Consider the following 12,263-nt stretch of genomic DNA (forward strand, 5'->3'; position numbering starts at 1 on the left):
ATAGCTAACAAGTCAAATTAGCTCTCAAGGTCAAATAGCTATCTGAGACTAAATTCGAACACAGGTCTTTTTGACTCTAGGTTTGGTACTTCCACTGCGCCATCTAGCTGCCCCGGTCTCAAACATCTCTAATAAAATTAGAGAGATTTAGATCGGGAAGGGAGAACAAGTAGTTCGACCCCCTCCGCGGCCCCGCACCCCCATTTTACACGCGAGGAAATGGAGGGCCCAGGGAACATCAATGAATTGCTCAAAGTCATAGAGGCAATATTTGAACCTAAATCTCCCGACTCCAGGACCAGCGCTGTATAACATTGGATAATAACTTTTCCTAGTGATATTTTCCCTATGAAAGGGATGGCAATACATTTCTCTTCTCCTTAATTTGTATTGCTAAAATGGTTGAGGACTGTTAGTTTAGGAAACATGACTGTTATTTATAATTATTAATTTGGGGAAAGGGTGTGTGTGTGGAGGGACAGGGAGTCTCTCCGCACAGTCCCGATTCGGATTCTAAAAGCAAAATAGCCACAGACGGACTTAGAAAAAAAGAGACTATTTTTCTCTTTGTTGTTAATCACTACCTTCAGGTAAATAGGTAAATATTATATTAGGAGAGTTTCCCTCTCCAAGTCTTCTGGGTTGTCTGGCTTGTTCCCTGACTGTACCTCCTGGAAACTTACTGCGAGAGGTAAAATTAGGAGACGAGGGGTGGGGTGGCGAGGCGGGTATAGCTAGGCTTTCCCGAATTCTCCAGCTTGGAAAAGAAGGGAGACAGTCCATTTCTAAGACTGCAGAGAGCTTTCAGGGCGGAGGACTTAGCCCAGAACACTGTTGTGAAGAAGACAGGGCAGGGGGAGGTGAGGAGTACTTGCTGAATTTCTCGAGTTTATCTAAGGAATCGGGGCCGGCGGTCTATTAAGTTGTATTTAAATGAATGTGCTGAGTAAAGAAAAGAACGGATAACTGAGATAACTCAAAAGAAAGTTAACTCCATTCTACACCGAAGCACTGGGCGCCTTTGCGAATGAATGAGAGACAGAGACAGAGACAGAGACAGAGAGAGAGAGAGAGAGACAGAGAGAGAGAGAGAGACAGAGAGAGAGAGAGAGACAGACAGAGAGAGACAGAGAGAGAGAGAGAGAGATTGGCGAAGAGGAAGCTAGGAAAGAGGTGGAAGGGGCAGTGGGGTGTGGTGCGTATAGCGGGGTGGCTGGGGGTGCGGGAGGGATAAACAGCCAGGAGGAAAAAAAGGAGGAGGAAGAAAGGAGTCCGAACTTTGCACGCCTCCTCCTTGTCTCCTCCCATCTTCTCTTTTCCACTCCACCCCAGTGAAGCAGCAGCGGCGGCCGCAGAGCCTGCCCACCGCAGCTCTACTTTGCTGCCCTGAGAGCGCCGCCAACGCGCTCGGTCCTGGTCCTCCTCTGGCTCCGGGTCCTCCCTGCCCCCAAACATCAGCTCGCTCCCTCCGACCTGCACTCCTGGCGCCCGCTCTCTTACTAGGTGTGCGCGCTTAGCTTCCACTGCCCGCTTCCCCGCCTCCTACTGGGCTGAGGAGTCCGGTCTCTCTCTGAGTCCGCAGGGGGTGGCCGGGGCTAGCGAAGGAGCCGGAGGTGGGGCGCCAGGGTATGGTGTTCGCTTGGGCGCCCGAGGCTTCTGGCAGCCGCCGCCTGTTCCAGTGACTGGGGCCAGTGGAGCGGGGCAGAGGCGGGGAAGGAGGCCGAGGGGGGAGTGGTGCTGGATATCAGGGGAAAGACCCAAGGCGGCCGGCCGGAGGACCGGCTGGAAGCGGGAACGGGACTGCGGGGCTACGGGAGCAGCTGGACCGCCTGTAAGAGGGAGGAAGAAGGACGTCTCCAAAGGACACAGGTAAGGGGTCCGAACGGCCGGAGATGAGGGAAACGGGGGAGAAGGCGGCGTTCCAGCAGGGATCTGACCACGGGCTCGGCGCTTTCCCTGCTGGAAAGCCAGTGCCCAAAGCATCTTTCCGATCTCCCAAAACTTGGTTGGAATCCCTTTCTAGCAGCCACTCCACGAGGTTCTCTTAAGCCCCCAGGGCTGAATTTGGGTATTCCGGCTGGGACTGCCGCGGGCACAACTGAATTCCCAGCTTTGGTCTTCCAGCCTCTGAATCGTTTTACTGAGCCCAAAGAAAGTTTCTTGGTACCCGGGGGCTCTGGCACAACTGAATTCCCAGCTTTGGTCTTCTAGCCTCTGAATAACTTTACTGAGCCCAAAGAAAGTTTCTTGGTACCTGGGGGCGCTAGCTCCCGCGCAGTCTGCTCGGGAGGGTAGTTTATCGCATGGAATTAAGCGTTTAGGGGGAGTGTAGACCCGGTCAGGGTTTATCTCTGGGGTTATTTTCCTTTTCTCCTGGGCTGGGGGCAATCGAAAGACAAACACCTGGGGACCGGTGCTAGTGGGGCGGGGTGGGGGAAGGGATACGGTTTTTCGGTCTGCTTTTACCACTGTGGACACGTCGGTAGCTACTGATTACATTGGCGCGTGGGGGAGGGGGTCTATGGGTGGGAGTAGGGTGGGGGGGGGCAGAGTATGCGGCAAGAGGGAGGGGCAAAGGGAAAAAAGAGAGGGGTTGGTTTTACCCTTCTAAATCCTATCTTTCGCGGATTGGGTTCCTGAGGAGTTGGAAGCTTTGCGGGGTGATAATCCAGCGTTTTAAAATGGATAACTTAGCCGCGCGTGTCCCGGGGATGGCTCTTGCAATTCCAAGGAAATTAATTGTGTAGAGAATTGTGTGTATCAGTCCTGAGTGTGTGGGTGGAATTTACACCCTTTCCCGCCCCCATCAGGATTCCTCTTACTAACTCAAACCACACTAGACATAGTAGTTTGTAAAGACTGGAAAGTAGGAAGGAAACTTTTGTTTGGGTCGCTGATTTTGAAACGTGGGTTCTTTTTGCTAGATGTTGCTAATGTTGGTTTGAAGTTTATTCTGTTTTCTGTTGGACGAAATATAAAGTAGTGTAGCATCCTGGATTTGACTACTTCCATCCTAATTTAGGTGGTGTTTATGAAGAAGGCTTCAGCCTTTTAAAGATGAACTTTTCAGGGCCTAATGTGTACTCATATCTTTTCTCTTGCCATCTTTCTCCTACTACTACAGGTTAGAAACGCTCTCAGAATTTCTTTTCTCTTGGATGAGTGCCTCTTTTTCCAATTTCATTTATTTCTCAATTCTCCCAGTTTTCTCTCCCTCTCTCCCCTCCCCCACTCTTTACCTCTCCAAATGGACACTTAAAAAAATCATACTACGCTATGCTACTTAGTCTGTCAATCCATGAAGTTTGAGACATGTAATTTATACCCCAGACTTCTGTTTGGCTAAAGTCTTCATCCCCTGGGGGGGAAAAATTATTTTAAGAAGGTGTGATCTTGTCAGGCAGAAGTAATCAACAGTAAAAAGGATATCTGTTAAAGTTGTCTTGGTTGTCTGGGCCATTATATAAATTTGCTTAGGGATCTTTGGTTTTTATTATTTAAACGGGAGTGGGAATTCTGATTATTTGGTTCTGCATTTTTCTTTTCAACCTTGGTAAGAAAGAAAATTGAGTGGATGCTAGCTAGCCGTGTTAAGTAAATATACATATACTATAAATATATATATGTACTCTATTAATTTCTCCTAGCTTTTATTTTTAAAACATAGAAATTTAAAACTAGAATTCAGGAAGAGATTACAATTAGGCACAGTAGAAAAATTATTGGATTGTAAGACAGGAGATCTGGTTTCTAGCTCTTGCTTCTTTTCACTAACTAGCTCTGTGATCTTTATCAAGTCACACAACTTGCCAGGACCTCAGTTTCTTAATTTGTAAAAAGGAGAGAGTTGGACTAAATTTAAAAAAGTAAACACTTATTATCCCCATTTTACAGTTGAGGAAACTGAGACAAATTGGAGCCCAGATGATCTCTGAAGTTTCCCCTACAGGCCCAGAATAAAATAAATGATTACTTCAATATTAAATAGATAATAAGTAGGAAATAGTAGGAGATAGTTAGAAGGAGGAAAGTTAGGGGACAAGAGGGTATATGATTAGGAAGGTCAACTCACAGAAGGAAATAATAATTGGATGGGGGAAAGGGAACTTACACTTCCTATGTCTTTTCTTTTTCCTTCTTTTCTCTGGTAAGAACATCTCTAATACTGCTGTTTCCCCATTCAGAATGGTCTGTCTCTATTTTCTTTCCTGTCTGACCACTACCCTTCTTAAAACTGATGTGCTGTGCCTTGAGTCTAACTTATTATTGATATGATCTACCCAACTCACCATTTATATAGTGGAACTGCTAATGCTTCCAGAAGCTGCTCAGGCTCCGTATCATTATGTAGTAAAGTGTGCATTATTGTTATTAGTATACATATTAAGGATATCTCAATAATTCACATTTATATAGCGCTTCAAAACTTACAAAGGAATTTCTTCACAGCTGTATAAAATAAATAGTCCAAATGTCATCTTCCTTTTACAGATGGGGAAACTGACACTCAGATTAAGTAACTTGTTTTGTAACATGACTACTTAGTAGGGAGTAGGGAGAGGTCTAAGATTTGAACCCAGATCTTCTGACTACAAATTTAACCCTTCATTACACCCTAATAATATCCCACCATTATTAAGAAATAATATCAGGGGAAGCTCAGTGAGTGAATTGAGCACGGCCCTGGAGTCAGGAGGATCTGAGTTCAAATCCATCTCTTAGCCTATTCTTGCCTCAGTTTCCTCAGCTGTAATGTGGGAATAGTATTGAGTTCTGAAGACTCATTTTCCTGAATTAAAATATAACATTGCTTACTAGCTGTGTGACCCTGGCTAAGTCACTTAACCTCAATTACCTCAAAAAAAAAAAGAAAGAAAAAGAATATCAGAGACTATGGAGATTCTGAGTGGCAACCTGTCCAAGAAGGTTCATTTTGAAAAATCTCTCTAAATGTTAGGTCATTGTTATGAATTTTGATTTTTCTAGTTATGCCATAAACCTTTCACAGTTTAAATAGGGGAAGACTCAAGGGAACCTGGCTCAACTGTTGTTTGACTGAGCTACTGGAAAACACACTTGCTAAGTTGGTTTGCTACACTGTGACATTCATTCTGAAATCAGGGCTAAGAATCATATTTCAGCTTGGCAGAGGAAGTTGCATGCCAGACTGAATAATACTGTATCATTAGAACTATGCTTTTGAGTTTCAGTAAGACAGGCCTATTGAACTTTAGTTATGAGTACAAAATTTTTATATGTTGCCAATGTTATACAGCGTATTTTTCTTTGTCTTTTGATTTAAAAAATTAATATTCACATTTATATTAGGAACCACTTGGTCTGTGGGCTGCTGCATGTAGCCTAAGTTGACCACAAATATTAGCTCTTGTGTTATTGAACCCCCAAATGGGATATTTTGTGGTCAGTGCTCTCTTATTGTTTTGGTATTTATCTACAAATATCATTTAACCAAAAGAAACAAAGTTATTATTTAATGTCTTGGGGGAGCTGTTGTGGACAGTTGAAAAGTAGTTGGTGAGAGAGGGGAAACAGTATGCTACAATGAACTACTTTGGGAGAAGAATAAATACTTAAATTTTAAGTTATAAGGGCTTTAAACACATTGGGGAGAAGTCTCTCCTTTGGAAGATGCAATTTGGGAGTGAATGATGTGTTACTTGGTAGCATGTATTCAACTCATGTATGAATGTGGGAGAATGGAGTAGCAGTTTGTTCATTTTTAAATTGTGGTGCTTTTTGTACTTCAGAGACATTTAGAGATCTTATTTAGTAGAGGAGAAAAGCTTTTTTTGTGATGTCATTCAGACTTAGTGAGACAGTATGATAGAGTAGTTTAAAAGTTACTCTTATGAAAATACTACTAGTAAAGAAAAGTGGCTAATTATAGGCAGGGCATCTCCTGTAGTTTTAATTTGAAATAACTATTTGGTATTTGGAATTTTGGAAATGAAATTTTTTTGTTGGTTTTTGTGTTTTTGGTACATGAAGTAGTTAGAACATATGGTAAGGACATTTTGAAATGTCTAGAATTGAAGACTTACAAGAGTTGAACATGTTCCATGAAGAACACTGGGTACCTCAGAAAAGCAGTGATTAGCAAATTCTGCAAAATCCCTTCTTCAGCTCAATGAATATGAGCCCCTTGTTGAAACCAATAAAATGTTTCTTTCTTTCTTTCTTTTTTTTTTTTTTTAATCTGGGCTGAGTTAAGTAACTTACGCTAGGTTACACGGGCCAGTTATTTCTGGGTGTGGTACTAAGTATCTGAGCCTAGATTTGATCCCCTGGTCATGCTGACACTGGAGCCGGTGCTCTTACTCACTGAGCCACCTGGCCGCCCCTAAAATAATGTTTCTTTAAGCTTTTTGGGAAATTGAGGAAACTTTTTACTCTTTTGGGGAGTAGATGGGGGGGCAGGTTGGGAAGAAGGGAGGTGTTGGGCTACATTGCTGTACTGGTTTGCTTTCTTAGATGATTATCTCATTACCTCTCAGATACAGAGAATTTCTAACAGTGGATGATATTCTAGGGGTTCACATGGCTGTTATTGCTATTGTTTGTACTTCATTCTCGAAGAGGACTGTGACATCAGGAAGGTGATGCCATGACTTGCAAATAAATTGGATTTAAGGGAGGGAGGGCTGTGCAAGGTCATCAGCCTTGATTTCTGCTCTAAAGCCATCTGGGTCCAGTGGCAAATTCGTGTTAATTTGTCTCAATGCTTCATCAACAAGGATGGGACATCTAGATTTTGCATATAAACTGATCAGATCATATTTTCTCATTCTGGAGTCTATTAAGACAAATTAAAAAGAAATCTTTTAACAAGTAAAATAACCAATTCCATGATATGAGATTGTCTTCTAAATGCAATTAGATTGCTACTACTAGCCTTTTTTGGTTTTGTTTTGGGCGAAGAATATGAGGCTCTTTGTCTTTTATATATTTTTGAATGGAATAGTTCTAAAATTTCCTTCCTTCCTTCCTTCCTTCCTTCCTTCCTTCCTTCCTTCCTTCCTTCCTTCCTTCCTTCCTTCCTTTCCTCCCTCCGTCCCTTCCTTTAGAATGGAGAGTGTAGGATATGTTGTTTCAAGAGACTAATTTCAAAGTAGGAGTAATAATATTCCTTAGAATTTCAGTGGATCTAGTATGCATCTTAATTTATTTCAAGTATGGTTCTTTGATCAAGAATATAGGGAAATGAGGGGCGGCCAGGTGGCACAGTGAGTAAGAGAGTCAGCCCCGGCGTCGGGAGACCCAGGATTGGTTCCGGCCTCAGATACTCGGTACCCACACAAAAATAACTGTGTAACCTTGAGCAAGTTACTTAACTCCAATTGTCTTAAAAAAAAAGAATACAGGAAAATGATGAAAATAATGAAAGGGCCGTATCACATATAAAAAAGGGACAGTAAGATCTAATGGTTCCTACCTCACAGGGTTATTATGAGGACCAAATTAGTTAATACATGTAAAAGGCACTTGGGAAATTTTAATCCAAAGAAACATAATGTATGTAAAAATAAACATTTATTGGAAATATACATGGATTTTTAAAGATAGAATGTAAGTTCCTTGGGGACAGAAACTATTTCATTTTTATCTTTGTACCCTAGTACCTGGCACATACTAGGCCCTTAATAAAGATTGATTGATAGATCAGTTGGATAAAGCAATTCAATACAGAGTCAAAGGTCTAAAATTCAACAATATTCCAGAAAGGAAAAAGAACTGTGATTTCCATTTCAAGGGATTTAGCTTTTATTTTTCTTGGTTTATATTTATACTGCTAAAAAAAAAAGCAATGGGATGCCAGGAGAATGTCACAGCTTCAGTCCAGTGCTAAAACAAACATATGCATAAGACAGAAAAAGAAAAGCAAGATTTTTAGGTTTAGAATAGTGATAAGGAAAATGATTAAAAGTAATGTCTTCCTCAAAAAGGAAAAAAAAGACTGATGAATAAATTGACAAGTTGTTCCAGGTCTAGGCAGTGTGAGTTCCCAGTTTGAAGTCACTGGTCCTGGAAGAGAAGAGGTTAACACATACTATCCCTCGTTTGTAGTCTTACAAACTACTATGCATCTGTAAGACCCATGGTTGACATAAGTAAGCTGCAGTTAGCTAGGGGAAGGGAAAAAGCATTTGCCAAGTGCTTTGTGTGCCAGGCACTGTTACCTAAGTGCTTTACGAGTATCTCATTTGATCTTCTCAACAACATTGGAAGGTGTGATGTTATTAACCTCATTTTACAGTTGAGGAAACTGAGGCAGGAAGACTTAAGTGACTTGTCCTGGATCATACAGTTAATAAGTGTCTGAGATTGGATTTGAACTTGGGTTTTCCTAACTCTTAGTCTTAACACTCTAACCAGGGCACCCCTGGCTGCCTTGCCCTCATTTTTAGTCAAGCATGCTTGAGTAAGACAAAAGGCATTATGAAAAACTTGTGTAGGGGGAGGGATAACTGATGAGCTTAGCACTGTGCCTTCCACATAGGCACCTAATGATTGATAGTTGACTGATTAATAGAGCAGAGATATTGAAAATACCAGAGAAACGACTCTGCGTAGACTCTCCATGGAAGATTTATAGAAAGGTATGATTGAGAGTGATATGGAATGAGATGTGAATGGCTTTGATTCATACTAGTGAAAGGGTGTAACTGAGATGTATCAATAGATGTTAAGTTCTGAATCTTTTTTTTTTTTTTGTGGAGGGGGGAAGGCAAGGCAATTGGGGTTAAGTGACTTGCCCAAGGTCACACAGCTAGTACGTGTGACAAGTGTTTGAACTCAGATTCTCCTGACTCCAGGTGCTTTATTCACTTCATCATCTAGCTGCTCCAGTTCTGCATCTTAAACCACAAATATGAATGTTCTATTTTTAGCATGTTGTTAACCTTCCTTCTTTTCTTCCTACTTCCTTTCCTCATTTATTTGAGGTAAGTCTACTTTGCTGCATATTGTTTCTCATTGTCCAGGTTTCATTTGTAGTCCCATCCTCTCTGGCACATAGTAAATGCTTAAGAAATGTTTGTTGACTGACCTTAGGCTGTGAACTCCTTGGCAGGGACTATCTTTTACCTTTTTTGTATCCCCAGGACTCAGCACAGTGGTACATCATAGGTACGTAATAATTGTTTATTGGCTGACCTACTGCCAATCCAAATATATTTTTTAGAATTTATATGCAGCCTAAATTAAATATCCCTGAACTGTCTTGAAAATGAGAATTAGAGATAGGGACACAATGTGATAGTTTATTCAGGGACCAGATAATATGATGTGAGTCTCTCTTTTCAGTTTTGAAGTTATACCTTGAGCACTGTGAAGGAACCTCAATATACCTCATCTTTCATATCTGGAAAAATCGACATGATGAAAACTGCCTTCAAGGGTTTTTATTCTGATCTACAAGTTTAAGTTTCATGAGATTTCTTCAAACATGCCAGTATGTCCCTTATATCCCTTGACTCAAGGTAGTATTTTTTCTTCTAAATGCTAAAAGTTTGCCCTTTCATTTTTTCCCCTCACAGCAATCTTTATGAGGTAGATAGTGGTAGGTACTCTATCAACTTTCTTTTATGGAAATTAATGTTTTGGGGGCAGAGCACCAGCTCTGGAGTCAGGAGGACCTGGGTACAATTTCAGCCTCAGACACAATACTTACTAGCTGTGTGACCCTGGGCAAGTCACTCAACCACAATTTCGTCACCAAAAAAAAAAAGGGAAAAAAAAGAAATGAATGTTTTTACAAGATTCAGTAGATGAGATGGGAGAATATTCCTGGTCTTTCTATACATATATTGTTAACTTATACTTTCTCCATTGGTTACCCTTGACTTTTGACATTCACCTGTATCAAATTATGATTCTCTACTAGGGTATAATTTGTTTGCATTATTTATTTACTTATTTTTGTGTTTGCATTTTTGTAGTCTGTTTATGGTGAATTTTTTTAGGTTATCCTTGCCCGTTAGGTGCAGGAGTCAGGATTGTTCAGAGTCAGCACTCCAGAGTATAACAACAAAGCCTCTTTTGCTGTTTTTGGTGGGAGAAACTTTATCCTCTCTTTGAGTGACTCCTTGGATGAGAAGATCTAAGCACCATGGGCAGGCATACTTAATTCTCCATTATTACAATATGCTACTTTGTATGGATCCTCAAAAACAATTGATTCTGGTTGTGCTCTGGTTTCAATTACTGCAGGAATATGAATGAATTGTAAAACTCCTCAATCAGAAAAGTAAGGAGATTCTTTTCCCCCTCATTTGTTTATTTGTTTTTTGTTTCTTTTCAGAGGGGCCTGGTGAGCCACCTCCAAAGAAAAGCAGGTTTTAAAGAAATCAGGGCCTGCCCTGGTGTGCCCGCTCATCTTGAACTGCCTGTTGTTATTGCTTCTTGCACTGCCTTCCTTGCAAGCAAGAGCCCTTGTCAGGGTGATTTGAATGTCTGGTTGTTCTGACCAGGGAATGAGAAAACAATTTCCAGCTGTGTTGAAAAATGATAAATAGCATCATAGAAAGTGTGACTTATACAAGTATCCTACATCATTCAGGGCTGAGTTAAGGGGAAGGACATTCCCAATCACATGTCATGCATCTGTGATCCTTTTGTTAAGGTGAAAAGTGTGTGTGGGGGAAGGGGGATTTGGGAAAGCTAGAAAGGAGGGTTGCTAAAGTTACTCATTAGAGTTAGAACTTTTTTCTTCTTGAAATGGGGGTAAATGAGGATTTTTCCTGAAAACTCATTCCTCATTTGATTAAAGGTTACTTAATACTACTTAGTGAACCAGATGAACATCAGTTCAAAGGACAAGACTATCCATTGAAATGACTCCCCCAACTCCTTGTACTATAAATGATCAGAAAGAGGGACATACATTTTAATGATATGAAAAGGTCCTTTCATTTATTGGGCTTATAGCAGTGTGTAAATGAGAGGTCTATTTAATTTTATCCCTGAAGAGAAAGAGACTAATAGAGATTTCAAAAGAAAATTTCCCGAGGAACCTAAATATTTAAAAGTAAGTTTTTGGACTATAATTCACACATATTGCTCTTTTTCAATGAGACTTTAACCTAGTGATATAACTATCCTTGCAATTATTTTTTAACCTTTTGTACAGATTATTAAACTTGAATTTCCTTCATCTAGTCAACTAGATCCCCTGTTACACGCCCAGTCTTGCCTCTGTAATGAGATGATGCTGAGAGACAACCAGCATAAGGATCTGCTTTATGGTAAATTTCACAAAATCAATCTCCAAGAACTTATTTAGTTCCTACTGTGTTTCAGGCAGCATGCTAGACAAAAATGAAATGGTCACTGACATGAAGGAGCATATATTCTATAGGGGTTCACATCATGTACACATATATGTCTATGAATGGGGAAACACTGGCATTTTAGGGGATTAAGAAAGGCCTAAATAGGGTATGGAAGCTGAGCATTATGAGAGTTAGATATGATAAGGGAATACATACCAGGCATGGGAACAGAATTCAAAGGCACGGAGGAGATAGGAAATGGAATGTTTAGTACAAGGAACAACAAGCAAATCAGTTTAGCTGGGAAATTAGAATTTCTTTTAAAAATAGGTTATAATGTAACAAAGGAGAGAAACAATTCTGGAAAGGTATACTGTGGCCAGGCAGTTAGGTGGCACAAGGGATAGAACTTTTCCTGAGTCCAAATCCAGCTTCAGACACATCAGTTGTGTGACCCTGGGCAAGTCACTTAACCCTGTTTGCCTCGGTTCCTCATCTGTAAAATGAACTGGAGAGGGGAATGGCAAACTACTCCAGTATGTTTGCCAAGAAAACCCCAAAAGGGATGACAACGGGTTGGACGAGACTGAACAACAACAAACAGATTGCAGCCAGGTTATAAAGAACTTTTCTTTTATAGTAGAAGAGGTACTATTCATGCAGTCACCCTAGGCTTGAATCCTAGGTGTCATCCTCACACGGCCAGTTTTTGCCAACTCCTGTCTTTTCTACCTTTCACAGAGTCTTCATGTGTATACTGCTTTCTCTCATCTGACACAGCTGATTGTCTGTTGCAGGCCCTCGATCACTTCTTGCCTATACCATAGTAACAGTTTTTTTTGTTGGTTTCCCTACCTCATCTCTCCCCGTTCCAGTCCATTTCCCACTCAACTGTAAAAGTGATCTTCATAAACACTTATCAGGTTACTCTTCTGCTCACTAAACTCCAGTGGCTCCCTACTACCTCATCAA

The 12,263-nt window shown here is 41.0% G+C and overlaps 1 protein-coding gene across 2 annotated transcripts in view; it reads left to right on the plus strand.

Annotated features, from left to right (window-relative positions):
- Positions 1-756: 756 nt before the first annotated feature.
- The window catches only part of LPAR1 (lysophosphatidic acid receptor 1), a 153,524-nt gene continuing 142,017 nt past the window's right edge, over positions 757-12,263 (plus strand). Inside the window, exon 1 of one of the 2 annotated variants that reach the window (XM_069086612.1) lies at positions 757-860. The gene's annotated coding sequence lies outside the window, so the exon portion shown is untranslated. Of the gene's footprint in view, positions 861-1,208; positions 1,870-12,263 lie in introns of those variants that run through there. The other variant, XM_069086604.1, reaches the window with a different exon arrangement.

This window comes from Petaurus breviceps, unplaced genomic scaffold (assembly GCF_028583685.1).
Source record: "Petaurus breviceps papuanus isolate PSGF00001 unplaced genomic scaffold, PetGlider_PUasm1.0 118, whole genome shotgun sequence".
NCBI classification, from domain to species: domain Eukaryota; kingdom Metazoa; phylum Chordata; class Mammalia; order Diprotodontia; family Petauridae; genus Petaurus; species Petaurus breviceps.